General features: G+C 42.7%; 1 protein-coding gene across 9 annotated transcripts in view; it reads left to right on the forward strand.

Moving 5' to 3' along the window:
* The first annotated feature begins 44 nt into the window (after nucleotides 1–44).
* Hipk2 (homeodomain interacting protein kinase 2) overlaps nucleotides 45–27,695 on the forward strand; it is a 210,495-nt gene continuing 182,844 nt past the window's right edge. For 4 of the 9 annotated variants that reach the window (XM_023712848.1, XM_023712849.1, XM_004629043.2 and 1 more), the window contains exon 1: nucleotides 46–398. The gene's annotated coding sequence lies outside the window, so the exon portion shown is untranslated. Of the gene's footprint in view, nucleotides 399–27,695 lie in introns of all 9 variants that reach the window. The other 5 variants (XM_023712852.1, XM_023712853.1, XM_023712851.1 and 2 more) reach the window with 2 other exon arrangements.

Consider the following 27,695-nt stretch of genomic DNA (forward strand, 5'->3'; position numbering starts at 1 on the left):
CGGCGGGGATGCCGCGGCCGTCACCTCCGGGCTGCGGCTCCGACTCTGCCCTCCTCGCTGCGCCCCCTCCGCTGCCCTCCGCTCCCACCCCACGCTCCTTTATTCTTCGCGAGCCTCCGATGGGGGGGGGGGCGGCGGCTGTGGAATCGGATTGTGTGGGGCCAGGCGCGGAGAGGGGATAAAGATGAAAAGTCCATTTCAGACCCAGGCAGAACAATGAAATAGGCTCAAATCTCCCCGCATTAGCGTGCGGAGGGGAGAAGGTAGTTTGGGTTTTCAAGTCAGGGGCGGGCGGAGACGTTTTTTTCTGGATGGGTCTGGGTAGATCCGTATTGTGCACCTTCTTCACCTGGCTGATTTTTTCCGATTTGACTGTCTTCAGGAAGAAAGAAAAGAAGGTAAGGCAAAAGCGCTACGTTTGCCTTGCACACTCTTTCGTTTCTCTTCAGTCAGTTCTGTACGGCTTCTTTCAGAAATAAAACCCGAATCAACTAAGTTTTTACACTTCGATTTTTTTTTTTTAATTTGTAGTACGAGGGGTTTTCAACCAAAGTGTGCCTGATTTTCCAGTCGTTTCATCGTGAAAATGTTTCTCTCATGAAATCATTGAAATAGCAGCCTTTCCATACTTTTAGTGAGGGTCCATCTGGCTTTCTTTCGGTTTTGTTCAGATACTCTGTGGATTAAATCGCAAATGAGAGGAGAAAGGGTTTGCATGGAATCGAGAGGAGGGGCAAAAAGAGATTGTAATCCTATAAATCTGGAGAACAGTCGTGGGGAGTGAGACAGGGATCACGTTAATAGTTTTATCTCTGTTAGGAGAGGTTATTTTAAAAAATAAAACTTATCTGAAAAGAAAATCTGTTATTAGTTCCAAGCTCCAAATGAATTAGGTTTCTGGATGGAATAGAGTTACCAGTCAGGCCTTGGATATTGAGGCTGTAAATAACCTATCGACTGTAAATATTTTTTTTCAGACTCTCTTAGAAACAAAGGGGCTGTTTAGAAGGCAACAGAGAGATGTTATTCCAGGGGCTTTCCCCTTTGATTCTGAAGAACACAAGGTCCATTTAATGATTCGACAAAGCGAAACAAAATTTCTGATCAGTCCACCACGCAGAAGAGAACATGCTGGTGGATGGGAATATGCAGGAGAGCCCATGTCGGGCATGCATTGTTCATCTGTCTAGGGGAGGGGGCTGCAGTCAAAGCTCCCACTGTCTAGAGTGTTAAAATGAAACAGTTTTCTCTTTATTAAGTACGTACCTCCTTGAGACTCCCTCTGCTGGACACTAAGAGTGAGCATTAGAGAAGGAACTTGGCTTTGAATTGAGAACTATGGGCTGCCAGTTTCTCTCCCTGTTACAGAGGAGTGGGTATGTGGGTTGGGATGTATTTTGTCAACTTTGTGCAAAGCCGCCTTGGGAACTGCACAGCTCACGTGTTCATTCATCCTAAATCCATGTGGCGTGTTGGCCATCCCCCTTGCCTGAGACCCGACACTCCCATTTTTATTACATAGCTCTATTAGTGCATCACATCAGATAAAGAACTGTAGGTGTGTAAGGTGTTATGGCTTAAGAATAATCATGATCTCAGAGGTCTCAGCTCACGGGTTTTCCTTGCCAGCCTGCCTTTCCTGTCACAGGTGATCCACCTTGTCCCCCTCCTCAATTCTTGGTTTTTCCAAAATCTTGTCTGTATGCTTTCTCGATTGCTGCTATGTTTGGTAGCCTTTTATTCTACAATAGTTTTTCTGTATCTATAATTTTTGCTAGTTTTCCTCCCAACTCTTTTCATTATAAGTGTATATGCTGCCAAAGCGGGCACTCTCATGCTGTTCAATCAGCCCAGCGTCACTCAGTCAAAAGCTCAGCCAGGTCTTTTGAAGAGACTGTTGTGCATAATATCCATGGCCAGGGATCGTGCTACTGTGACCCATGTACCCCTAGTGTGGTGACTGCTTCCGAGACTCTACAGGCCTCCATCCTCTCTCTTTGGTGACATCCACTGTGTTCATTGAACCTGGTATTTACCATACCCTGATCAGGGCATGTGGACTTCCTGTGTACTTCTTAAATGTGCAGGGCTTTTCCTGTGGCATTCTCTTGGAAGAGGGATTTCTAATGGATTTTGAACTTCTAAAAATTGAATGCGATTCTTCTGAGGAGAAGTAAATGACATGTGAGGCCTTTGGCTGGAACTGCTTCAGTAGAGTTGGAACCCTGGGTGAAGGCCTGCATGCATTAGAGGAACATTGAAAACTGCCAAAGACTTAGACAAGAATGCTGTTTTTGAAACAAGGTATATTCGATAATATGATTCGATGGGTGACAAAGTATAATCACTAGCAAAGTTTGCTTTAATAAGGCTGGGTTTATAAATAGCATATTAGTTTTCAGTGGTTTGGTACTGATCAAGTTAAACTTCTTTCAAAAAGGTTTATTTTCTTTGGAAGGTTAAACATTTGCCTTGTGACTGTATTTACTTCATCAACTTGTTTAGCAGGGCCATTTCAGTACGTAGTACAAAGGCCAACCACAAAGGTCTGGATTGCCGTGGGTTTGAATTAGAGAGACCTACATTCCAAGTGAATTGTGTCTCACTGTACCTGAGATACGGTATGTTGATTAGTGTTGGTTTATATCAAGGAGCACTTCATAATCAGGCTTCTAGAAATTCTCACACTGAAATCCATCATTAGAGGGACTGAAAGACACCTTTCTACCAAGAAATGAGATTCTGAATCATCTTCTCTTAAAAGAATTTGATGACACATGTCCCAAAATATCTTTTCCTGTGTTTATGTTTTACATTTTAAAAATGAGTAAGTATAAATATTGTTTTCTAGCTCATCACATTTGAGTAGTGAATCAAAGCTCGTTAATTTTAGCTGTGACTCTGGTCAGTGTGGTATGGCACTTGAATCAGAGAAACTGGAGTCTGAATATGAATCTAGCCACCTGACTTTGGGCATGTTATTTAACTTCTCAGAGGTTTTTTATTATTATTTCTAGCTTTATTGGATTGTGTGAGGACTCCATTAGAAACTAGTATATTTAGTAAAGTCCCAGCTGTAACAGGCATTTTCTTGGTGTGTTAAATCCCTCTATCTTCTGAGCTGCTTACAGGGATGATGACCGCAGGGAAAGAATAACCCACATATAGTTTAGAAAACCAATAATAGCAACATTTCAATTATTAATCTCCTGCTATTCCTTTTCCAGTTTGGGCACCAGCAACAATAAACCCCCTATAGCCACAGAAAAAAAGAACCATTTTTTTTACCCCTCTGTGACCTTTCCAGAGTCTTTATTCCCATTGAGCTTCTCCTGGTTTCTGATGGAGAGCTTCTTTTCTGTAGTGGCACTTTCTAGCTACTTTAAACATGTGCAAACAGATGCTAGAACAGAGTTGCAGGGGCTACAGCTGTGCCTCTGAGAAAGTACCCCCCAAATAGAACTTTGCCCATGGCCAGGGTCAGTTTTGAAACAAAGCCATAGGCCAGGAACCTCCTGAGCCTCCTTGGAGGGAACACTCCGGACACCACCTCCAGGCAGGATCTGCCTCACCATGTATTAAATATCAGTTTCCTACCAAAGAAAATGGAGTGCAGTATGCAAGTCATAGCTGCTCATATTCTTCATTTTTTATGTTTTATGTTCCTTCATTTCTCTCTTCCTTCCGTAGAGACCAGTTTTGGGGAGCCACCTTTGAGGTTTATATGGAACAAAGTAGTAATGATCAAGAGCGTAGGATAAGTGAGCATTTTTTATTGTTCTCTGAACACGTAATTTGCCAGTGCTTTCTGGTAGCCTGTAATGACAATTCAAGCACTTGAGGTTGCTATCAAAGACGGGATTCAGAATAATGCCAGCAGACTTTACAGATAGAGCGCGAACTTGAAAGAACAGAATTTGTAAGTTCCATTTCATACGGCAATACCCTGTTGGAGGGAAAAAAAAAAAAAACCCCGCAGGAAATTGCAAATCTGGAGGAGCACAGGAAGATCTTTATTTTTTCTCTAAAAGAAACTGAGATGCTTGGTGTTGGTGCTGCTAATTATGATTTAGACTGCGCTATGCTGGGCATTCTGCAACCTGCACTCACATAAACTCACTGCTCCCCCACTCTGCAGACCAGGCCACATCTTTTATGCATTCCTTCAGCAAACATTTACATAGGGTCTGCTATGTACTGGACCCATGGCAGATTCTGTGTTTGGAGAAAGGACAAAGACTTGGCCCTTGTCCTCGAGTTCAGGTTATAGAAGGTGAAAGTCAAGTTCTTTAAACCTGGGTTCACTGGTGGGGAGGTCTGAACCTAGAGGACACTTTTCTTTTTGTTTTTGTTTTAGTGGCAGCTCTTTGGTGTAAAGGAAAGGCCGTTCCTCTCAATTTTCTCTTGAAATATTTTCTTTCTTTTTTTTTTTTTTTGCGGTACTGGGGATTGGATTTGAGACCTTGCACTTGCCAGGCAGCGCTTATGCCACTGAGCTATATCCCCAGGCCCTGAAATATTATCTTTATTTGTACTAAAAACTACAAGTACTTCTGAGTGTCAAAAGTATTCATTACAGGTTTCCTTAGAAATATCTTCAGTATTATCTCTTAATTTTGAAAAACTCTTTCTCTTTCATTACTTAAACTTTACATTGTCAAGGCAAATACATTCCTCATTTGCACATGCTGTGGGAGCGTTTTTCTGTTTTCTCATTTAGTTGTGGGCTGTGTTGTGAAAGGGCTCTTGAATCTGTGTGTGGTTGTTAGAGAATTGATTTCTGGCTTTGCTGCTGTGCTGAGCTCTTGTACTCCGGGTGGCTATATAGTCGTACTTATCAGTGGGGACAAAGATCGACCTAGCAGCGTTCGGTGCTACTTCCTGGGAGGAACAGGTCATTCTGGGAATTATGGAAAGAGGAAAGCCTGGTTCTGTCCTGGGGAGTATAGAGCCTCAGAACCCAGGGGGATGTGGTCACCCCCTGCCTACAGGAAGGTAAATGTCCCTGACTCAAAACCTTTGGTTCATTGAAGCATTTTTTCAGGAAAGGGCATGAGAGACTCCCCCACTGATCAATTCCAGTATTCTATTAAGGTGATTGTCAAGAAATACCCAGGCCTGACTGAAATCTTGCCTGCTGTCATTCAAACTTGTTTTCTTTTACTCAATTACCTTTTCTAAAACCATTCATATATTTAAAGATACTGGGCTGGGAAGCTAGCTTAGCAACATAAGTGCTTGCCTGGCGAGTGCAAGGTCTTGAGTTCAATCCTCAGTACTGAAAAAAAAGATGCTAACTGGATCTCTTGGGCTTTTTTTTTCCTGGGCTTTTTCCTTGCAGAACCCTACTTTTTGTGTCCCTAAAACATACCCTCTCTTCTGAACTCACTCTAGTTTCTCCCCATGAAAGAAAAACAATGATGGTAATCAGATCTGATTGCAGTTCTGTTCTGTTCTTTTTTTTTTTCTTTTCTTCTTTCTGTCTTTCTTTCTTTTAATGTATTTGGTTGTTGCAGGGTCTCACTACACAGCTTGGACTCGTGGTGATCTACCAGCTTTCAGCCTCTTTAGAGCTGGGATTACAGGTGTGCGCCACCATGCCCGGACTGTGGCCGGCTCAGTCCGCCCTGAAGTGGTGCCAGGGATCGAATCTCAGTCTCTGCACTTGCCTAAGCTTGCCTAAGCAGGCGCTTTAGTCTGCTGAGCTATCTTGCCGCCCCCCCATGCAGTTCTTATTAGTACCACATTATGGCCCCCAAAAATGACCTCAAGGTTTTTGCATCCTTGAGAGCACCTAAAAGGCAAGTGCCCTGTCAGATTTGTCTTTGTATGTCCTACAATAGCTGTGCAGTTCCTTAAATTAGTAGGCACTTCACAAATATTTGTGGACTTGTCTATTCCTTTTAATATGTGCAGTAATTTATTATATAGTAGCCATGGATTGGTGACTCAGTTAACTTGCACTTACCTCAGACCCAAGTTTTCTCTTGTACTCTGACATCCTCAGCCCAAAGTAACCACCACCTTTGGCTTGACTCTATTGAGCACATTGAATTTCATCCCTCTGGTTCCATTTAGAATCTTCTGCAGATCTGACAAACAGAATGGAAATGAGATAAATATAAGAAAACTTGAACTATGCTGGTATGAGGAGAGAATACACAGAAAAATCTCAATGATTCAGTCTAATATTAGTTTATTAGAAAGGAGTTTGTCAAGTTCTTTATAGGTTGTGAGTCAGCAAACACCCTATCTATTTCACTTGGTCCCCTAAGTTGGTTAGCTAGGTGTTTGCTGTTTACAGAGTGGCTATGAGACAGGCTTTCACAAGATAGTCCGCCTTCCCTTTGGCCTGTAGCCGGTGAAAAAGGCAAAGACAGAATGGACAATCTCATTGCAATTGGTGCATTTTCTGATGAATGTCTCTTCCATTAGAAAGCAAAGTAGGAAAATTGTTGTGTAAAAAGCAAATCTTTAAAACTGCAAAAATAATTCTATGATTTTATAGCCAATTATTTCTGAACACAGCATTGAACAGATTTGTAGTGATTTTGGTAGTGTTCTAACAATTCTTGCTGACTACTTTTGCCCTAGCAGGTTTTGATTAATTAAATGCCATGTTTAAACAGAATTAAGATTGATTGACTCTTATGCATGTCTCAATGCTTTAGACTTTATAAAACTTCGGTCACAAAAAGAATGCAGTGTAATATATGAGGGACAAGGGCATCTCTCCTCTCCCCCAAGGTGCTTTTGTCCATCTGCAGTGAAAGATTAAAGATTTCTCTGGAACTTTCTATAACATGTAATGGAAAAGCATTTTTGGTCCACAGTTACAGATTGCATGCTGCAGAAAAAGGTTTGTTTGTGGACATTTACCATTTCCTCCATACCAGTATTTCCTTATGGATTAAGCCAATGAGTTGTTATTCAAATATATCGTGACTTTTCTAAAGGTTTATCATAATAAAAGTGATCCATGATGTCAGCTCTATATAAAACTTCTAGGTTCAGAGCCTTCAAGAAGCACATTTTAATGGTGTATGTGCGTGTAATACTGTTAAAAGTCATACGATAAGGAGAGCTGCAAAACTGGTTTGTGTCTCATTGTGAAATTGTGTTTTTTCTCCAGTAAAAAATTTATAAGGTTCTGATAAAAATCAGAATTAAATTTTTGAAATTGTATAAAGACAAAAAATTATACTCTCCCAAATTTTGTGTAACTACACCCACTCAGCAGAACCACTCTGCTAGCTGGGACTTTAGGTGGAAAGTGAATTTCAGGGAATCTTGTGCCAAGGAGCTAGTGTAGCAGAGAAAGTGCTTATGAGAGTGTGTGTGTACATGTGTGCATGCACATGTACATTCAGCTTTAGCCCCTAAACTACTTATATCTGCAGTGAGATTACTGTTCCTCATTAAGTATGACCTGCACCATCAGGAAAAGATTAATCGATGTTCATTATGTCCTGCTAACTGAGACTGGGAGGCTCTGTAATGTATTACAAAAATGAAAATGGTTAAAATAAAGAAACTCTTTTATTTGATTATACCATGGCTTCCTCCAAAAAGGATTTAAGGTCGCCTGACAGATTCAGTTTCTGGTAGAGGGGGAAATTAATTTATGTAGATCAACTTTGTGGATCAGCTTATTTCCAAGGAAGTCCAATAAATGAGGTAGTCCTCCACAAAAAGACAACAGAAACAGTGAAAGCTCTTGTGCTGGCTTAACAAGGTGAATAAGCAGAGTGTATAATGGAATTCATTTGCTAAGTAATTTTTGCTTGGCTGGAGTAGTAAGCACAAAGTAGACCAGCAGATGAGAATGCTAAAGTGTCTGAGATCAGTTGTTGAAAGGTTTAAAAGGGGTTCTAATTCAAGAGACATTTTATGGTGTGGAAAAGGGGGCTGATATGATCAAAATGATCCTTGAACAAGGTGATTTGTATTGGCCTGGATAGAACAGGAGAAAGGAGGCCACTAGGGGCAAGCCCCCACCCAGAGGCTGGATAGTGTCTTCTGAGGCACAAGCTCTGTGGGGCCATTGTCCTGGTCACACAGAAGCACTTGCCCATGTGCCTGGCCCAGAGGTTCAATAAATATTTGTTCCTTTTTGCTTTTCTCCCCATACCTTGTGCAAGATCTAGGATCGGGAAGATGCTGGTGTCAGCAATACCGTATTTATTCTTTTCTGAGAATTAAGAATCTTTTCTGTAGGCTTCTCACATTCCATGGGCTCTTCTTGGGTCCTAGTATAACCTGGTAGAGTCTTCACACATTAGTATTTGCCCCACAACACACGAGACATCAAGGTGCAGAGCAAAAATGAAGCTGTCTGGTGTCAGGGGACAGAGCTTAAGCTCCCTGGCACTGCACGCTGTGCACAGAAGCCCCAAACACTGAGTGGTGCTTTACTGCGCTTCACTGCCAGTTGAGGCTCCAGGATTCTGGCTCCTTGGAGACTGTCAGCTGCTGTCTTTTGTACCCAAACTATGAGGGGGTCTTTCTGGCTCAGGTCCACACGGCCCACCCTTTCCTGAGGAGAGCCCAGCCATGGCCTTGCTGCCAGTATTTAGTCTCCTGTTCTTGGTAGAAAGCATTTCCTGATACTGTCCTGAGGAAGTTCTCAGCTTATTACCACAAGCTACTCATTAACAACAGAAAATGACAGGATAGGAACTAGTACAATCATAATGAGTTTCACAGAACCCCAGAACACTTTTAAGTCATTGAACAGCTTTTAAGAAAAATACAGCCATGTAAGGCCAATTTAAAGTCCTTTCCCTTTGACATGAGTACAATGTGAGCTTCACTTCTGCTCTGGGCTGTGACCTCCTCTTCATGTGGGATGGGTGGGTACATTTTCATCTGGAGCTGCTCTATCCCAACTTAGAAGCATTTTCCTCCTGCTGCACAACCCTTGAAAACATCTGAACACAGATTTTCATTCCAATGAGAGCATAAACTAGGGATAGGCTTGCCTTGACATCTGGGGGTCTTGGGACACAGCCCCCAGCTTGCCTCCTACCCCTTTCTCTCTCTCTCTTAGTATCCAAGCTGCCATCTTGCCCATCTCCCTCAGACTAGAGCTTTTTTCCAGTACTTGTCAGGCTGCTGTGTGTATCCACAGGCCCTGGGCACTTAGGCAAGGAACTCTGCAGCGCCCGTCGGCTTGGAGAGAGCAGACTCAGCCATGAACCTGGGACTGTCTCACCTCTGGAGAAACGTGTGGCCTATACCCTGGGCCCTGCCTAGAGGCAGGGCTGCTAAGGAGATGCCTTGCTTCAAACAACAAAGACAGTCTGAGGTGCTTCCTGTTTGTACGAGTGAGGGCTTGTGATTGCTTCACTTAGGCTCTGTCCCTTATTTCTATCCTTCCTCACCCTCTGTCTTCTACACTTGGTACTTCTCAAGCATACATAATAACTCAGCTGGTTCCTGTTTCTGCTCAGATGGCTTGGTCATCAGCCTTTTCCTCCTACTAGTGAAGCTTCACAGCTGTGGTACCTCTGACAACTGTCCTGTGAGCTCCTTTCATTGACATACATGACTTCCTCTGCCATCGTATGTCCTTGAGGGCGTCTTTCCTCTCTGCTTCCACCCACTTATTACCTACCTGCAGAGCCAGGCGACACTTACCTACTTGTTCTTTGGACTTTGCGTGCCTTGGGGGAGGGTGTGCCTTGTTCTCTTGGTGTGTAAGTGAGAAGGCCAAAGTGGACGTGGATATATACTATTTGGATATTTTGTGTTGAGGGCTGTTCAGAGAAGTGGTTTTCTAACCTCAGGACCACCAATCCCATGTCATCTGGAGGGACTTTTTATTTTTTTGTTTGTTTGTTTTTGAGATAGGATATCCTGGAATAGTTCAGTAGTTCAGTCTGGCCTTGAACTCATTTTGTAGCTGATGATCTTTCTGTCTCAGCCGTCCAAGTACTGGGATAATAGGTCTGTACCACTATACTGAAAGAATCATTTTGGAGAAATGCACTCCAAGTGAAGAAGCAGCATGTATTTGACATCAGAGGATTGATACTTGGGTGGAAGCTCTTCTTGTATGTATGTGAGACTGAGAGACCTGTACCAGTCATTGCAGCTTTCCTGCCTTTTGTGGCTATGCCTTCCAGGAATATGCCCACCTAGCAGCAACCCACAGCCCTTGCCCTGCCTTCTCACCTCCTTGGGGCTGGGCAAGAAATACAGAAGCTACTTTCTTTTGATCTTCTGCAGCCAGCCAGCTTGTCAATGGACAGTTCGGCTTTAGGCCCAGAACAGAATGAGCATTTATCGTTCTCCAATAACATATTATTATTAACTAACATATAAAAGCTCTGTGACTTTTCTCTATTCACAGAAGAGGAAATTGGAGCTTAGTGATATTAAATAATGTATCCAAAGTTGGCAAACCAGCAACTGATAAAGCCAGGGTTTGAACCAGAGTTCCCCTGATGCTAGTGCTCTTTGTCTTTTTTTTTTCTTTTTTTTCTTTGGTGGAACCGGATATTGATCTCAGGCCCTGTGCTTGCCAGGGAAGCGCTTCTGGCCCCTTACTCTTGTCTTGACAGGCAACCTGCCCATCTTCCCACAGATGAACTAGAGTGCTTCACATAGCATGTGGGAAGCCCACTGAGAAGGATCAGGATCCTTCTTGGAAAAGAGGCCACCAAGCTAGAGATTCTGGTTGCTGGAATGTTACTGTCCCAACACAGGCACTGTTCAACAGGCCCGATGAATTAGTGAGGGCAGAGCATGTAGTGCAGCGGCTGGTATGTAGGAGGGGTGAATCATGAGCACTCTTTGAGCAACAAACATAATATATCCAAGGGTAATCTCACAGAGACCTGGGGGAAAATACCAAAAATAAAAATATATGATAGTGAACACACACAGAGCACTTGGGCCACTAGTTTGTTCCAGGACTTAGGGGTATGCATTCATTGCAACCCTGTAATAATGGTTCAAGGTGGGGTCCACATGTGTACAGAAGGTCAGGCTGCTCACACCTGCAGAGTTGAGGTCCATCCCAGGCTGTCTGGATCCAGCTGGGACATTGGATCTCTAGGTCTTCCTAACTCCTCCTAGATAAAGAAATAGACTTTCTAACATTATTGGTTTTTGTTTTAATCAAAATTTTAATCTGAAACACTTGGTAGTGAAGGGTCTTTAAGATCAGCACAGAATTTACTAGACCTATCTGCAGGGCAGAATGGGTGCACCAGGCTCAAGGCTGTGCTGTGGAGAAGCATTTGACATGTAGAGAAGGAACTACCACAAAGCAGCAGTGAGGAGAGCTGGTGGGGCAAACAGGATGGGACAGAGTGTTAGCAATCTGGAAATTGTGGTGTGTGCCATCAACTCACATAGCTAGACCACCATAAATTCTTCACGATTCACTGTGAGATCCAATAGAAATTACTGTGTTCAGTATGCCAGGGACTCTTCTTGATGCTGAGTGTCAACTACGTGGATAAAATCCTGCCCTGAAGCAGCTTACACTGAAGAACTTGCAAATAATCCAGTATTTATTTATTTATTTGTTTGTATTTTTTTTTGGTACTGATGATCGAGCTCAGGACCTTGGGCTTGCTAGGTAGGTGCTTATGATGGCCCATAACTCACTTTTTAAAAAAAATTTTTTACTTGAATTTTTTTATTGGTACATTTTATGTATACATAGTGATAGCATTCATCATAAGGGAATTGTACCTTGCTTCAAACAATAGTTTTAAGCATTTTTAAAAAAGATTTAAAATTTCTGAATTTAGTTCAACTTATAATACCACATTTCCAAGAAAAATGAACCTTTTGCAAAGACATTTAAATAAAATCATACCTGCATGCACAAAAATGAAATTGTCCAAAACTTCTTGTGAAGAAAAAAATCATTAAAGCATATACATAAAAATATTAGCTATGGAAGAACAAAATTAAATAGCACCTTATTCCACATTAGAAAGAATTTTTATTTTGTTTTATTTTATCTTATTTTTTTGCCATAACTCACTTTTTAGAAAAGCTTGGAGAAATAAAAGTAGATATGTATTAAACCTGTGGGAGGATTGAAATTTCTAATGTTAGAGTCTATAGATGAAATCACAGAGGAAAATATCATTAGTTTTGTCAGTGTAAACATTCCCCCAAGTTTAAAGTTCATTTCTGTTTTTGCTTTTGTGAATTATTTCTCAGGGTAATTCTGTATCATATTATCATTTGAATTTAAGACAGGTTTTCTGAAGTAAATTTCCTAGGTCAAGGGGTTTGTTGAATTTTAGATCCATACCATCAACTTCATTTCTTCCCCAGAGTACTTTTACATTAAACACATCAAGCCACCTAGATAATGGTTTAAATGAACCTACTGTTTGTTCCAAAAATAATGGAGCTCCCTGCTCTTCTGGGCCTGCTTCTCTGTCACGTGCAGTGACAGGTCAGTCTCAGGCTTTCACCACCACCTCTGTGTTGTCTTTCAAAGTCCCATCCTTATCTGTTAGACTTCCTTCTCAAGCTCTGGATTCATAAAGCCATCAGTGTGTTTAACATCAATATTTAGATGCCTCATTGGTATCTCAACCTTAATATATCCAAACAGAAAATCTTGGCAGCTCCCCAAAATATACTCCAGGTCCAGAATTCATTCTTTCTTTCTTTCTTTCTTTCTTTCTTTCTTTCTTTTTAAAAATTTTATTTATTTGTGTGTGTGTGTGTGTGTGTGTGTGTGTCCAGCTCAGCCCACCAGGGGGCGGGGCTGGCTGGCATGTGGTGCTGGGGGATTGAACTGCGGTCCCTCTGCTTTGCTAAGCTTGTTCTAAGTAGGTGCTTTAGACCACTGAGCCATCTCACCAGCCCTAGAATTCCTTATTTCTGAAAGCAGTACCTTCTTCACCCAGTAGTTCACATCAGAAACCTGGGACTTATTCTTGCCTTTGTTTTTTTACATCACATTTAACCCATTACCAAATTTTAAGGCTTTTCGCCTCCTCGTGTAGCCATTCTCATTAGTCTCTGTAGTTGTGCTCTATCCAGTGTAGTAGCCTAGAACACTGAGTTAGTAAATACTGAGCCATTACTTCTAGGGGAGATACATGTTTCGCTTCCTGTGAGCCTCTGGACCTGTTTTCATCAACTGATCAATACATGGCATTCATACCACTGAGATAATGATGTTGTTTGTTGGTTCATGTTTTGTTTTTTGTTTTTTGAGGTGCTGGGGATTGAACTTGGGATCTTGCACTTGCCAGGCAGGTGCTTATGCTGATGAGCTGTCTCCCTGGCCACTTGGTTCATGCTATATGTTGGTCCACTATGACATATATCAGCATAAATAATGTTTTTATGTGTGTTTCTGTTTAAAGACAGTCTTATTTATTTTGGCAGGGCCTCACCATGTAGTTCAGGCTGGCCTTGAACTCACTATGTAGCTCAAGCAGGCCCCACATTTGAGGTGATCCTCTTGCCTCAGAATCCCAAGTGCTGGCATTACAGTTGTGTGCTATCATACCCAACTCCTTATTTTGCTATGTGTTATTGACTCATTGAGTTCATAGCCCACAGCTTATCTAACAAGTGTAATCTCTCAAAAGACAAACTGCAGCCCCTTGTGCCTCAGAGCCTGAAACAGCCCTTTCAGCAGTGCCTGGAGCCATCTAAAATAGGAAAATCACTAAACAGAAACCATAGGAATGCAAAAATGTGGTTCCCAATACACTATTTAAGGACACTTGCTTGCAGAGCGGAAACTAGAAGGCTGAGCACCCCCTTGCCAGGCCTCATCTGGGTGTGTGCAGCAGGCAGCACAGTTCCTCTGCTGTTGTGCACCTGTGTGGGACCAACAGTGCCCTGGTGGGTTTTTTGTTGTTGTTGTTTTTTAAGACAAGGTCTCATTGTATAGTTCAAGCTGCCCCCTGAATTCACTATGTAGACAAGGTTGGCCCTGGACGTGCAGCAATCCTGCCTCAGCCTCCCAAGTGCTGGGATTACTAACTTGCACCACCGTGCTTGGCAGTGCCCTGGATATTGGTGTTGAAGTGGGAAGCAAATTTTATTCTGTAGTTGAATTTGTAGACACGAGTGGGTGAATAGTGATGGAGAGTATAGTGTGGACCTTTTGCTTTCTCTCCTGCCATCCCTTGCTGGGGTTGGAAAGCTTTGTCTTTTATTTATTTATTTATTTATTTATTTATTTATTTTTATTGAGATTGGGTTTCACTATGCAGATCAGGCTGGCTTTGAACTCAATTTGTAGTCCAGACTAGTCTTGAATTCGCAGTCCTCCTGCCTCAGCCTCCTGATTGCAGGGATAATAGGCATGTACCTCCGTGCCCAGCCAAGCTTTGTCTTTAAGTCTAGAGAGTGAGAATGTAGACAACTCCCCAAAAGATAATCCAATTCCAGAATTCCTTCTCTCTCTGAACACACTACACAGAGGCTGCGTGGCTCCTGCTGCACTGCTCAGCTCTGTGGCCATCCAGGTATAAATGGGCAGGTGGGGTTGTGTTAGAGTAGAACTTTGTTTTCAAAGGCAGATGTCTGGGGGTAGTTGAGGCCCTGTTGGCTCTTCTGATGTCTCCATATCACATCTGCGTGGCTTCCTGACTTGGCTTTCGGGCCTATTCCTGTGCCCTCCAGCTGGTCAGCCGATTTCCCAGAGTGATAGTAAGTGTCAATTAGATCTTATCACTCGCATACCTCAGATGGCCAGCTGCGCCCATCTGTTTCCAGTGACGTCTCAGAACCTGAGTAGCACAGGGCACTGTGCAGTCCTGCCGATTTCTCCAGTCTCATCTGATGCCTGCGTGGCTGCTCCCTCCCAAATGTCCCTGCTCTGTGCCCCTGCAGACCTTGTCTTCCTGTCTGGGTGCCTAGTCAGCTCCACCTTGCTCGGCCATCACACATGGAGTCCCTCATATGCCACTTTCTGGACCTTGGAGCACCCTGTCCTCGTTCTTCGCAGTTCTTCAGATATTGAGGTCCCAGTTGACTTGGCATATTTATTCACGGCCTGCTTCCCCCGTGAGACAGCAAGCTCTGTGGTGGTTTCTGCTGCTCTACCGTGTTGCTGTCACACACATTGTAGACACTTTCTAAAACTTGTTAAGTCAGGGAGCCTACAATACAGTTTTGTTCAGAGATAAAAATCTGACACTGCAGTAGCGGCACTTGTCACCCTGCTAGAGTATGTAGTATGTCTTCTAAAATTGACAGTGATGATCAAAACAAAAGTCACCTTGATAAGTGACTTTGGAAATGGTGTGAAGGTATGTCTTTACTGTCAAAGGGTGATTCAGAGACAGACTCCCTGCCAACATTTGTTCCTAGTGAATGTTCTCCCAGAGACACAAGTGCTGCGCTAAGTCCTGCTGGTTTCCTGTTGCTCTTCAAGCTTCTCAGAACTTTGCTAGCAGTGTTTTCACGTGGGAGGTGGGAGTGAAGTGTGCTTGTGGAGGCATTCAGTGCTCTTTTGTTCTTAGTGTTTGGGGTTTTTTATTGTTGTTGTTGTTGTTTGAGACAGGGTCTTGCTATGCAGCTCAGGCTGGCCTTGAACTCACTTTGTAGACAAGGCTGGTCTGTAACTCCCAGTGATCCACCTTCCTTAGCCTCCTGAGTGCTATTCTGGGATTACAGGCATATGTGCCACCACATCCAGTAGTTTTGTTTGTTTTTTATGTATTTGGTTCAGGGTCTCACTATGCAGCTCAGGATGACTTGTAGTGATCCTCCTGTTTTCAGTCTCCCCCGCACTGGGATTACAGGCATGCACCACCACACCCAAACTTGGTGGCCAGCTCAGCATGCCTAGGCAGGGCCAGTGCAGCATGTGGTGCTGGGGATCAAACCCAGGTCTCTGCACTTGCCTAATCAGGCTCTTAGTCTGCTGAGCTATGGCCGGCACTGTTTTGGGTTTTTGAGACTAAGTCTCCTTATGTGGTTCAGGCTGGACTTTTTTTTTTTTTTTTTTTTTTAATGGAACTGGGGATTGAACTCAGGCCCTTGTGCTTGCCAGCCAAGTGCTTATTCTACTGGGCGTCTCCCTGGCCCCTTCAGGCTGGACTTGAACTCAGCCTCCCCAGTGCTGATCACAATTCTGCACCACCATGCCTGGCCCAGCATGCTTTCAAATCTGACTTTGTTATCATTTGCTTTCTTAGGCCATTCACCCACCCTCTTTCACCTTTCACTTGTGGTAGTTTTGTTTGTGTGGTGTGGCCCCCATTTGAAGAAGAAGTTTTGACTTCTCAGAGAATCTTCTAAGCAGCTATGTTTAAGCTTGGAGTTTGTTCTGAGTCATTCCAAGAATTCTGTGTGTCATAGAGAGATAAGCCATGGGATATTTTAGGAAGATGAGACATCATTTCTTAGAGGGGCTTCTGTAATGTGCTGAGAATTTTAAGGCATTATTTAACTTTCTGGAAGTATTTATTATAGGAATACCATTGGTACATTAGAAAATAAAAGCTAGCACATCCCTCCCCCCATGTATTCCCTCATACTTTTTTCTTTCTCTAGATATTACCAGTTATCACTTTCAGGCATTTCTCTGTGCATAGACATGTGCAGTTTTAAACAAAATTATACAGTACTGCTTAGTAATTTTTTAATTGACAGTTTCCAATCTTGTATTTCACTGACGTTCATCTGATTTAGTACTTGGTTCACATTAAGAAATAATGGACCCTTAAATGTCCTTTGCAGCTGGTGTCTTGCTGAGGACCATAACCATGCATGGTTGTTAGTCTCTTAGTCCACCACAGTCTTATTGAAGAAATAGACCGGTGCAAGTAGAACCTCTCACCTGCAGGATGAGGGGGTGGCTACCTTAGAGTAGGGTTAAGCTTATATCTCAGTCCCCTAATTTCCTGTATGTAAAGGCTTGCTGAACTAAAGGTCATTGTTTGTGGCGAGAATACACCAGAGCAGACTCTGTACTTTACAGAATTGTACTTGAAAGACCCAAGTTTGTGATGCGGAGGCTGGCCCCTGACTGCATTGCACCATCGTGCTGTAACATCCCCACCGGGGACCAGACAGTGACCTTTCTGGAACTGAGTGTGGTGTAACTTTGGCACTTAGACTGTTTAGCACTAAGTGATCATCCTTATCTAACCTCAGGCTTTCTCTAGGTTTTGGGAACTGTTCCTGGGTCTTTTATTCCCCTGTCAACTGGTGCTCTCCAGTTACCCTGACATGTAGTTCTAGCTGAAAGGCAGAATCTACAGTAAAACTTTCCTTTTAATAAATTATTATTAATTTTCAACGTAAGGAGTTGTTTAATAACCTTTCACAGGTAGTGAAGTTGTCATTTTCTTCTTTATCCTTACATTTATGTATTTTTATGAGTTTCAAATGCTTTAATCATTAACCTTTGGTGACAACTTCAGACAGTGGGACTCTGCAGCCAGCCCAGGGACCTGTTGCCAGGACTCTCATCGTCTTGAAAAGCTTTCCTGCTCTGTGGCTCGAAAAGCTCCCAGCTCCTCTGGCACTGCTGAGTGGCCTTGGACAGGTCAGCAAGCTGGGCATGTGGCCACAGACATGGCTTGCTTCAGGGCCTTTCAAGAGACAGAGTGAGAAGATAAGCTTTTGACAACTGTAAGTTTAGGTTGACACGTTCAGTTTAGTTTTAACATCCCTGTACTTTCACTTCCCTCAGTTTTATCATTGCAATTCCTTTTTGTCATGTGGAAAATATTTCTTCTTTAACCTGTAAATATAAAAATTTAAATGTAAATACTACTTAATTATAACTGTGAGACTACAGAGAAAACTTTAGAACATATCCCACTAATTATATGCATTTGAAATACTGTGTTCTAAAGTGCCTAGAAATAAATTTATTTAGCTGGGCATGGTAGCATTTGCCTGTAATCTCAGCACTAGGAAGCTAAGACAGGAGGATGGCCACATGTCTGAGGCCAGTATGTACTACATAGTGAGTTCAAAGCCAACTTGAACTACATAGTGAGACCCTGTGTCAAATACAAAATGTTGCTAGGTGTGATACATATATCGTGCCTATAGTTCCAGCATTCACCTATAATCTCAGCACTTGGGAGGGAAACACAGAAGGATTACCATGAGTTCAAGGCCAGTTTGCACTCTATAGTGATTTGAAAGCTAGCTTGGACTATACAGACCATATCTCGAAAAAGAAAAGCAAAAATTCTTCTCAAAATGACAATGTCACCTGTTTGACTTGTGAGTAAGCTCACATTCAATTTCTTTGCAGTTTAAGTTTTCTAACTGACCTTTTCAACGATAGATAATACATTTATATAATTGAATGGTCAAATCTATTTGGATGTTAAACCTTTACGATGGGCTTGAGAATTTTGTTAAATTATTTTTTCTGCATCTCTCTCTCTCTTTTTGAATGTATTTGGTACAGGGTCTCACTACACAGCTTAGAATGATAGCGATCCTCCTGTTTTCAGCCTCTCCGCACTGGGATTACAGGCGAGAGCCACCACATCTGGTCTCAGTTGCCAGCTCAGTGAGCCTGAGGATGGGGCTGGTGCAGCATGTGGTACCAGGGATCAAACCCCAATCTCTGGGTTTGTGCTATGCAGGCTCTGCATTTTTTATGTTGGAAAGTTAAAGTGATGATTAAACTTTAAAACTATAGAGAGGTATGCTCTCTTCGCTTTGCTCTCTTGTATATAACCATTTTTATTGATAAGTATCTTGTTTCATTTATACATTCAAATTGATTTCATCTGTGTGATTCCCAATTTGTTCTGTGTTAGTGTCCTCTGCACTTGTTATGGGTGGGCTTGGGGTCTGAGATTGCATTTTGCTCCTTCTCGTTGTCATTTTGTATAGCGCTGTCTTCTGACCTTTGTTGTAGAGCTTTGGTGCAGTTATAACCTTAGCACCTACTGAAGTTCAGGTGCAGATCTACGACGTTTGGATCTATCCAGCTGTGCCTGGCTTGGGTCTGGCTGCTGTGCTCAGCTCCTTCCTTCTGCTGCCCTTGGGAGTGAACCTGTTGTGCCCCTCTGGCAAGATGTTCTGCTCCTGGACTAGATGGGTGGCTTTGTCCCCTACACTCTCTGCAGGGATTGCAGCTGCAGGGTTTTACCCCAGGCCTGTAGTCCAGGCCTGAGCTGAGTCTGGAGGGGACAAGGTAGAGTAGGGGGGAGAGGAAGCCCTCCCACACACTCACTGGGCCTGGGCTATGGCTGGATATGGGGGTCCCCAGAATGCAGCAGAAATTCTCACTGGGTGGGCGGTGGGGAGGGGATACTGCAGAATGGTGTGGGGGGCCTAAGGGGGTGGAAGGGGGTCTCACGCTGCACCTGGGCTTGGACCTGCAGGTCCTGCTGGCGCAGGGTAACAGGAAGTTCTCCCACACACTCACCAGGCCTAGACTAGGACTGGATCTGGGGGTCCCTAGAACGCGACAGAAATTCTCACTCGGCAGGCAGGGTGTGGGGGGGGTTCCAAGGGGGTGGAAGAGAGTCTTACCCACGTTGCGCCTGGGCTGGGACCGGTAGGTCCCGCTGGTGCAGGGTAGCAGGAAGCTCTCCCACACACTCACCAGGGCCTACACATTCAAGTGTTTCATGTGTGTGTGTGTGTTCTCTTCAGACGAAAGATAACATACTATATTGTGTTGTGCTGTATCTTTTCCTCTTAATAGTAAGTTCTGGAATTCCCTCCTTTTTAGTCCTTAGGGATTGTCTTCACTCTTTTTTATGGATACGGTGTTTCATTTCATTGAGGTACCATGGTTTGTGGAACAACATCACAATCTTGAATTGTATTCCACCCTGTGCTATTTACAATGTCTATAATAGATAATCTTACATGCAAGTCACCTCATACTAGAAATCCTAAAAGTGGGATTGTATAGTCACAAGGTAAATACATCTGTCATTTTAACCACTTAACAATTTACTCAGTGTCACATGGGCATTGCATGTGTATACTATCCCAAGTGTTGCTCAAGCAGATGTCTTTTTTTTTTGTCTTTTCAATACAGGGTTTTTCTATGCAGTTAAAGCTGGCCTTGAACTCACTTTATAGCAAAGACTGACCTCAAACTTGCAGAGATCCCCCTGAGTTCTGGAATTACAGGCATGAGTAACCATGCTGTGTTAGTTGTCGTTTCAATTTGATTCTTATATTGAATATGTATGATAAAATTGGTTGTTTTTGGTTTGTTTGTTTTTTTTTTTTTGCAGAACTGGGGATTGAACTCAGGCCCTTGCGCTTGCCAGGCAAGCACTTACTCTACTGAGCTATCTCCCCAGCCCCCACATTGTTATTTTTTTTTTTTTAACATTTATTTATTTATTTTGTGTGTTTGTGTGTGTGGCCAGCTCAGCCCACCAGGGGGCGGGGCTGGCTGGCATGTGGTGCTGGGGGATCGAACCGTGGTCCCTGTGCTTTGACCAAGCTTGTTGCAAGTAGGTGCTTAGACCACTGAGCCATCTCTCCAGCCCCCACATTGTTATTTTTTGATTTCCTGTTATCTTACAAAAATTGACAAAAATATGGACTGGGGATATTGGCAAGCACAAGGTCTTGAATTTGATTTCAGGTACCCCCTCCCAAAAAATTAATAAAAATATGCAATGTTTGGTCACCCTGTATTTAAATAATTGGATTGGTAAGTAGTTAAAAGATAATGGTAAATTCTTTCTGTTGGTTTTTACTGTATTTCAGTGATACAAATAAGTAAAAAAAATACCTAGGACATTGTATACATAGTTTATTGTAAAACTTCTTAATTTTTGCTGATAAGTGAGATGGCATTTCTCTTAAGGTTGAATATTTATTGCACATAATGAATATTCTGAGGTTTGAATAAAACTGTATTTTTCCAATATGTAATTGTCTTAACATCACTTGTTAAAAGTGTGTTTTTCCCTCACAGTATTATAATATGTACTTTATCATATACTAAATTCCTGTAGGTTTGAGAGGTCTCTTTTTTTATTCTTATTTTTATTTTTTAATAGGTCTCTTTATGGGCTGTATATTTTTCCATTGGTTGATATTGTTAATTATTGAAGTTTATATAACCTTTCACTATCTGAAAGAACTAGTTCTCCCACACTGCTTTTTCTCTCCAGTTTTCCTGGATCTTCTCCATGTTTGTTTTTCCACATAAACTCTAGCCTCAATATGTCTTGATTAAAAAGGGGAAAAAAAAAACCTGTTGTTATTTCCGTGGATCATATTAAATTTATAAATTACTTAGGAAAAATTAGCATCTCTATGAAGTTGAGTCTTAAGATCATCTTTTCTTTCCATTCTCTCTCTCTCTCTCTCTCTCTCTCTCTCTCTCTCTCTCTCTCCAGTCTTAAACGTTTTCTGCATATAGATTATATGCCTCTCAAGTTAATTCTTAGAGTACCTTCTTCTGTGAACTGGTTATTTGCATATAAGAAGCCTGTAAAACTGCTAACTTTCCACGTGTGTTTTTGACAATTTTACTGAGATATTCACATAATTCACTTATTTAAAGTGTGTACGCCAGTGGATTTTATGCCTAGTGTCATACAATATAACTTTACATTTTTGTCACTCCAAAAAGAAACCCTGTATCCATAGTCATTTCCCATTACCATCCCTTGTCCTTGCCTGGGAGCCTGTAATCTAATTTCTATTCCAGACATTTTCTTTTCTTTTTTTTTTTTTTCTTTTGCGGTGAGGGGGCTGCTCAGGTTGCCTTCAGGGCAGGTCTGGTTTGGCTTGAGGATGAGGGGATCGAACCACAGCATCCTGAACCTGACTGCTTTGTTTCAGCAGGCACTCAAAAACCTGAGCTAATGGGCAGGCCCCCCCCAGACATTTTCTATAAATGGACATACATTGCATGATCCTTTGCAGCTGGCTTCTTTCGTGTAGCATAATGTCTTCAGAGTCCACCCATTTCGTAGCATGGCTCTGCCTTAGGCTAGCCATCCTTGTGAGTGTGGAATGACATCCCACCAAGTGTGGCTTTCATTTGCCTGTTTCTGTATGTCGTGGTTCTTACATGACACCTACATTAGTGAGATTTCACAAAGAGAGTGAACTTTCAATTCTAAGTCTCGGGGCTGGCCAAATAGCTCAGTGGATTAAAGTGCCTGCAAGCAGGTACAGGGGCCTGCCGTGCTGGTCCCGTGCCAGGGGCTTGCTGAGACAGCAACTGAGACTGGGCGTGGTGGTGCACACCTGTAATCTCAGCTCTTGGGAGGCTGTAAACAGGCGGATCACTATGAGTCTGATCTAGTAGCGAGACCCAGAACACCCTGTAGATCCTTCCCTAATATAAAAAAATAAAAAATAAAAAATTCTAAGTCTCCAGTGCCTACCATAGGCTTGGCAAATATTTACTGTTCAATAACTTTTCATTGAACAAATGTTTGGAGTTATTTTATTTCTAGGACACGTCTATCTTTTAAAAAAATTAAAATGTATTTTAGTAAATATAAATTAGTATTTCATTTTTCCCTAGGCAAAACATAATTAGAATGTGGGGTCTGTTCCCATTCACCCTGGGAAAGTCACATGTTATCTGCAACGGCTTGGTATGATATGTGGTATGTGGTAATCAACATTACTTTTTCTTACAATAAAAGAAGTCAGTGTGGCACTTGTATCTTAAGAGTTCATTATCTTTTTTAGTAAAATATTTTTTGACCCTAAATTCCATTATTTGTGGGATTGCTTGATACCATATGAAAGACAGAGGATAAGAAATTAGGTAATTTGTTGTTCTGTGGCTGGGAATAAGGTTTTTTGTTGTTTTTATTTTTATGTATTTTGTATAGGGTCTCACTGTGTAGCTCTGACTCGTAGTGATTCTCCTGTTTTTAGCCTCCCCAGCGCTGGGATTATAGGCATGTACCACCACACCCGGATTGCTCACCGGCTCAGTATACCCCGGGTGTGGGGCCAGGATGGCATGTGGGACCGGGGATTGAACCTTGGTTCCTGTGCTTGCCAAAGCAGGTGTGTAATCCACTGAGCTATCTCGTTGGCCCAGTAAGTTTTAAATGACATTGATCAGCTTATATATATTTAAGAAGTCTTAGGTTTACCAAGTGCTGTGTTCCAAAACTTCTTTTGGCCAGGCATGGTAGCAGATGCCTATAATCCCAGCATTCAGGAGGCTGAGGCAGGAGGATTTCCGTAAGTTCACAGCCAGTGAGATCCTGTCTCAAAACAAACAACCCCCCTAAGGGGCCAGTGAGATAGCTCAGCAGACCAAGCATCTGCTTTGGCAAAGTGCGGGAACCAGGGTTCGATTCCTGTTCCACATGCCCCGCCAGCCTTGCCCCTGCACACCTGTAATCCCAGCCCTGGGGAGGCTGAAAATAGGAGGATCACTGTGAGTCCAAGTTGCATAGTGAGACCCTGTACCAAATACATAAATGAAAACAAAAACAAAAACATCTGCAAACCCAGTTAATAGATAACAATAGAAAAAAGTGGTCTCAAAGAGGATATGAGCAAGTACAGTTCTTACACGCTTGTGGGGAAGAGGTAGGGAGTGTGTGGGAAATCACCATACCACCACTGGGTTTTGTTCAAAGGTAAAACTGCTCTAAAGGCAGTCTAATAAAAAGGTTTGTAAAAGAAGTGCACATAATCGAAACATACTTTTGCTTTGTTCTGTTGGGGAGGGGTACTGGGAATTGAACTCAGGACCTCATGCTTGCCAGGCAGGCACCAGTGAGCTCAATTCTTGGCTTGAAACATATTTCACAGGAGAAGAGAGGCTAAGTGTCAGAAAAAAATAATCTTAGGGGCCGGGGAGATGGCTCAGTGGAATAAGCACTTCCCTGGCAAGTGCAAGGGTCTGAGTTCAATCCCTGGTTCCGCAAAAAAAAAAAAAAAAAAATGTTGAAGAAATCTTTTTTTAAAAAATGTCAGTGTTTCAAGAAAGATATTTTAATTAGGTCAAATCGTGTGTGTGTGTGTGTGTGTGTGTGTGTGTAGGGGTTTGCAGAGAATATTGGATTATTATATCATCCCAATTTTGTTTCAAAATATGTGACTATAAACGTGATCATTACACTTATTGCATTAAGCATATTTGTGTGGAGGGGAAGAGAGGAGAGAGAGAAGAGAGAAAAAAATTTTTGACTAATTGATTGATCATTTATTCATTGGTTAAATGAGACAGGTGATTTCCCTAAAGTATCTACGCTGAGAGAATGTAGAATGTGGTTCAAAAGAGCATGTACTTTCTGTCAGAAAATGCTTGTCTGACAGGAATTGAGAACTGAGCTGAATGAGCTAGGAGCTGTACCTCAAGGGCAGGTGGATAAAAAAGTCAGCCCTGGGTCCAGCTTACGCCTAGGATTTTTTTTAAAATGCATTTGGTATGGAATCTCACTACTCAGCTCAGACTCCGTGATCCTCCTGTGTGATCCTCAGTGAGCCTCCCCAGCACTGAGGTTACAGGTATCCACCACCACACCCGGGCTTAATCCAAGGATTTGAAAGCTACAGGAAGCAGACCACATCATCCTGCAAAGGGGAACACCTTGCTGAAATCACTCCACAGTGGGCAGCCCTAGGAAACAAAGAATGATTTCTTCACTCCTCGAGGCATTCAGGATGAGTACCTTGCCATACCTGATGGTACTTGCCTGTACTCTCACCTGCTTAGGCGGCTGAGGCAGGAGAATCATGAGTTTGAGACTGGCGTAGCCAATTTATTTATTTAGGTGGAACCAGGGATTGAACTCAGATCCTTGTGTTTGCCAGTCAAGCGCTTACCCTACTGAGCCATCTCCCCGGCCAGGCATAGCCAATTTAGACACTTGTGTTAAACTAAAAAATAAAAAAGCGCTGAAGATGTAGTATAGCTCAGTGGTAGAGTGCTTTCATAACCTGCACAAGGCCCTGGGTTCGGTGCCCTGCACACCACACACACATGTACCTTTGGATGGATTAGTGGCTGGTGGGCCTGTCTACCATTTGTTGGAAGAGAACTTTGAAGTCTGATACTAAGGAGAAAAAGGAACAACATGGAGAAGAGTTGCTTCTCTTTGTTGGCTCAGGAGAGAGCGTAAGGTGCCAAAAACTAGTTGTTTTTCTTCTATGGACTGCTCACTGTATTTTTGGTCCCAATCAGTAATCTTTTTAGTTGCAAGAGAGAAAACCAAATTCAGAGTGCTTTAACAAAAAGGAAAACTCATCATTGCATTGACAAGAAGTTCTGAGATTGGCAGCTCCTAGGCTGGTGTAACAGTTTGTTTCTAGTTGTCACCCCAAAGTCTCATGCAGTCATGGGGTGGGGACTTCTAGAGTGTGTGATTAACTCATGCTCTACTGGGATTATGGATATGAGCACTGCTGGGATTATGGGTGTGAGTGCTGCTGGGATTATGGATGTAAGTGCTGCTGGGATTGTAGGTGTGAGTACTGTATACAGCCTGGGGCAGAGAGCCTGAATGCAATAGAAAGAAGGCAGACTTGCTCTGTAGCCATTGTTGCTGCTCCTCCTCCATTTTGCTCTCTGCTCCTTGCCACTACTATGAACTGTTGCCCTCTGCCATGTGCCACTCTGCCTTGGAGCCAGCCAAGTAAGGACTGAAGCCTCCAGTAACTATGAGCTAAATAAGCCTTTTTTCCTTCATTTTGAGTGTCGGGTATTTGTCCCAGCAATGAGAGAAAAGTAACTAAGACAACTGGTTATAAAGAACTACGGTTTTCTGTCTTTCCCCACATCCAAGATGTGTTGGGAAGATGCCTGCAGCTTATCCGAACTCCAGTGTTAATGGGAAAAAGGGATAAGCTCTTTCTAGATGGTTCTCTTTAAGAGGAAGAAACATTTCCCTAGAAGCTTCCTGAAGGCTTCCGCTCATATCTCAGTGAGGATGGGTCCCAGGCTACTACCTAAATCAGTTGTCAAGGAGGAGAGTAGGTTCCACCCTGACTGAGCTAACCTGATCAGACTCTGTGTCCTCTGCAATGGGAGTAAGGTTCTCTTCCCTGAGAGCCAGATATCTGTCTGAATTTCTGCAGTTTGGAGAACTCTATGTCTGGGTTATAATGGTCCTGTGCATCCCTGTCTTGGCTAAAGAGGAGTAGATTTGTCATAGGCCCCTCAAGAACCCACCAGGTCTTCTCTGTTCATTCCTTGGCACAGTGAGCGTGCTGGGTACCTTTCTATTTGGGGGACTGTTATTGTTCTTCTATCCCCTGACGTCTCCTCAGGGGCTTCTGAGTAGCAAGGGAAGTTTCTTTGCAAGTCCTCTATGGTTTATGTTAAGAAAAAATGATCCCCTAACCCTTGGCACTTTGTTTTACTGGTTTCACAAAACAATGATTATTTCTGATTTAATTTTTTTTTTTACATGTAGGTGACTTTTTTTTCCTTTGCTGGGGATGGAATCTAGGGCTTTGTGCACATCAGGCAAATACTGTATCATTGAGCTATATCTTTAGCCTATTTATTTATTTATTGTACCAGGAATTGAACTCATGATCTGACACTTGCCAGGCAGATGCTGTGCCACTAAGCTATATCCCCAGCCCTTAAGCCTTTTTAAATGACCTTTTGTAAGAGTAATTACAGATAGGGTTACCATGCTGCTTTTCTCTCTCTCTCTCTCTCTCTCTCTCTCTCTCTCTGTCTCTGTCTCTCTCTCTCTGCATACGTGCGTGGGCATATGTGTACATATATCTTTATTCCAATCTGGCTCCTGGTGTAACCAACTTTCTTGGCTCTATTCTCTTTATAGGCCTCTTTCTTTTCCTATTGGTGTTTTTGTGTGTGTGTGTGTGTGTGTGTGTGTGTGTGTGTGTGTGTGTAACTGGAGATTGAACTCATTCCTTGAGTTTGCCAAGCAAGCGCTTATTCTACTGAGCTATCTCCCTGGCCCCCCTGTGGATGGTTTCAATCCTGGTATAGGAAAATGGGTAGTTGTAGCTCTTTTCATTACAGGCTTTCAAAAGTACACACCATTCTGCTATCTGCTAGTACAAGATGAAGCTTGAGTTGGGTGTTTCCCTGACCCAAAGTTAGATGACATTTGAACATTTACCATTTGTGTGTTCTTGCCACATAAAGGGTTTGTTTGTTTTGTTCTTTTTTTTTTTTTTTTTCTTTCTGAGGCATGGTTTCACCGTGTAATTTAGGCTGGCCCTGAACTCACTTTGTAGCCCAAGCTGGCCTCGAACTCATAGTGATTCTCCTGCCTCAGCCTCCCGAGTGCTGGGCTTACAAGGTGTGCACCACCATATCCAGCTAAATAAAAGTCTTAGATGAAACAATTCATGTTCTTAAAATGGTTTTGAGATTAAAGGGCAAGGGCCTGATGGACAGTCTCTTTTCATTTCTGTTTAGCAAACTACCTCCAAACCTTGTGTTTCCAAGGGGAAAGTGGACCAAGGTGACCAGAACTCTACTGAAGGGAGCAGGGAGCAGTCAGGCCCCTGTTTTCAGCCTGGCTCCTGTGTGCTGCCTGCTTCTGAGGTCAGATGGAAGCCCCACAGGCAGGGCTGCTGCCTTCCTGCTCTTTGGTATTCTATGTAACCTTTAGTCTAGGAAAGGTGCCAGTCTTGGTTTCCAACAGTCATATCATCCTAAATGGGGCAGTTGGCTTTAAAGGCCTTTTCCACCAGCACCTTCCCACCTCACAGTAGGTGTGTTAAAGGGACAGGTTCACTTTTATAATGGTCCGTGCTGTGCTGTTAGTGTTGGTGTGCACGTGTGTTTGCACAGATACCCAGTGTCCCCCGCCCCCCCC

This window comes from Octodon degus, unplaced genomic scaffold, assembly GCF_000260255.1.
Source record: "Octodon degus isolate 3935 unplaced genomic scaffold, OctDeg1.0 scaffold00027, whole genome shotgun sequence".
In the NCBI taxonomy this organism is placed as follows: domain Eukaryota; kingdom Metazoa; phylum Chordata; class Mammalia; order Rodentia; family Octodontidae; genus Octodon; species Octodon degus.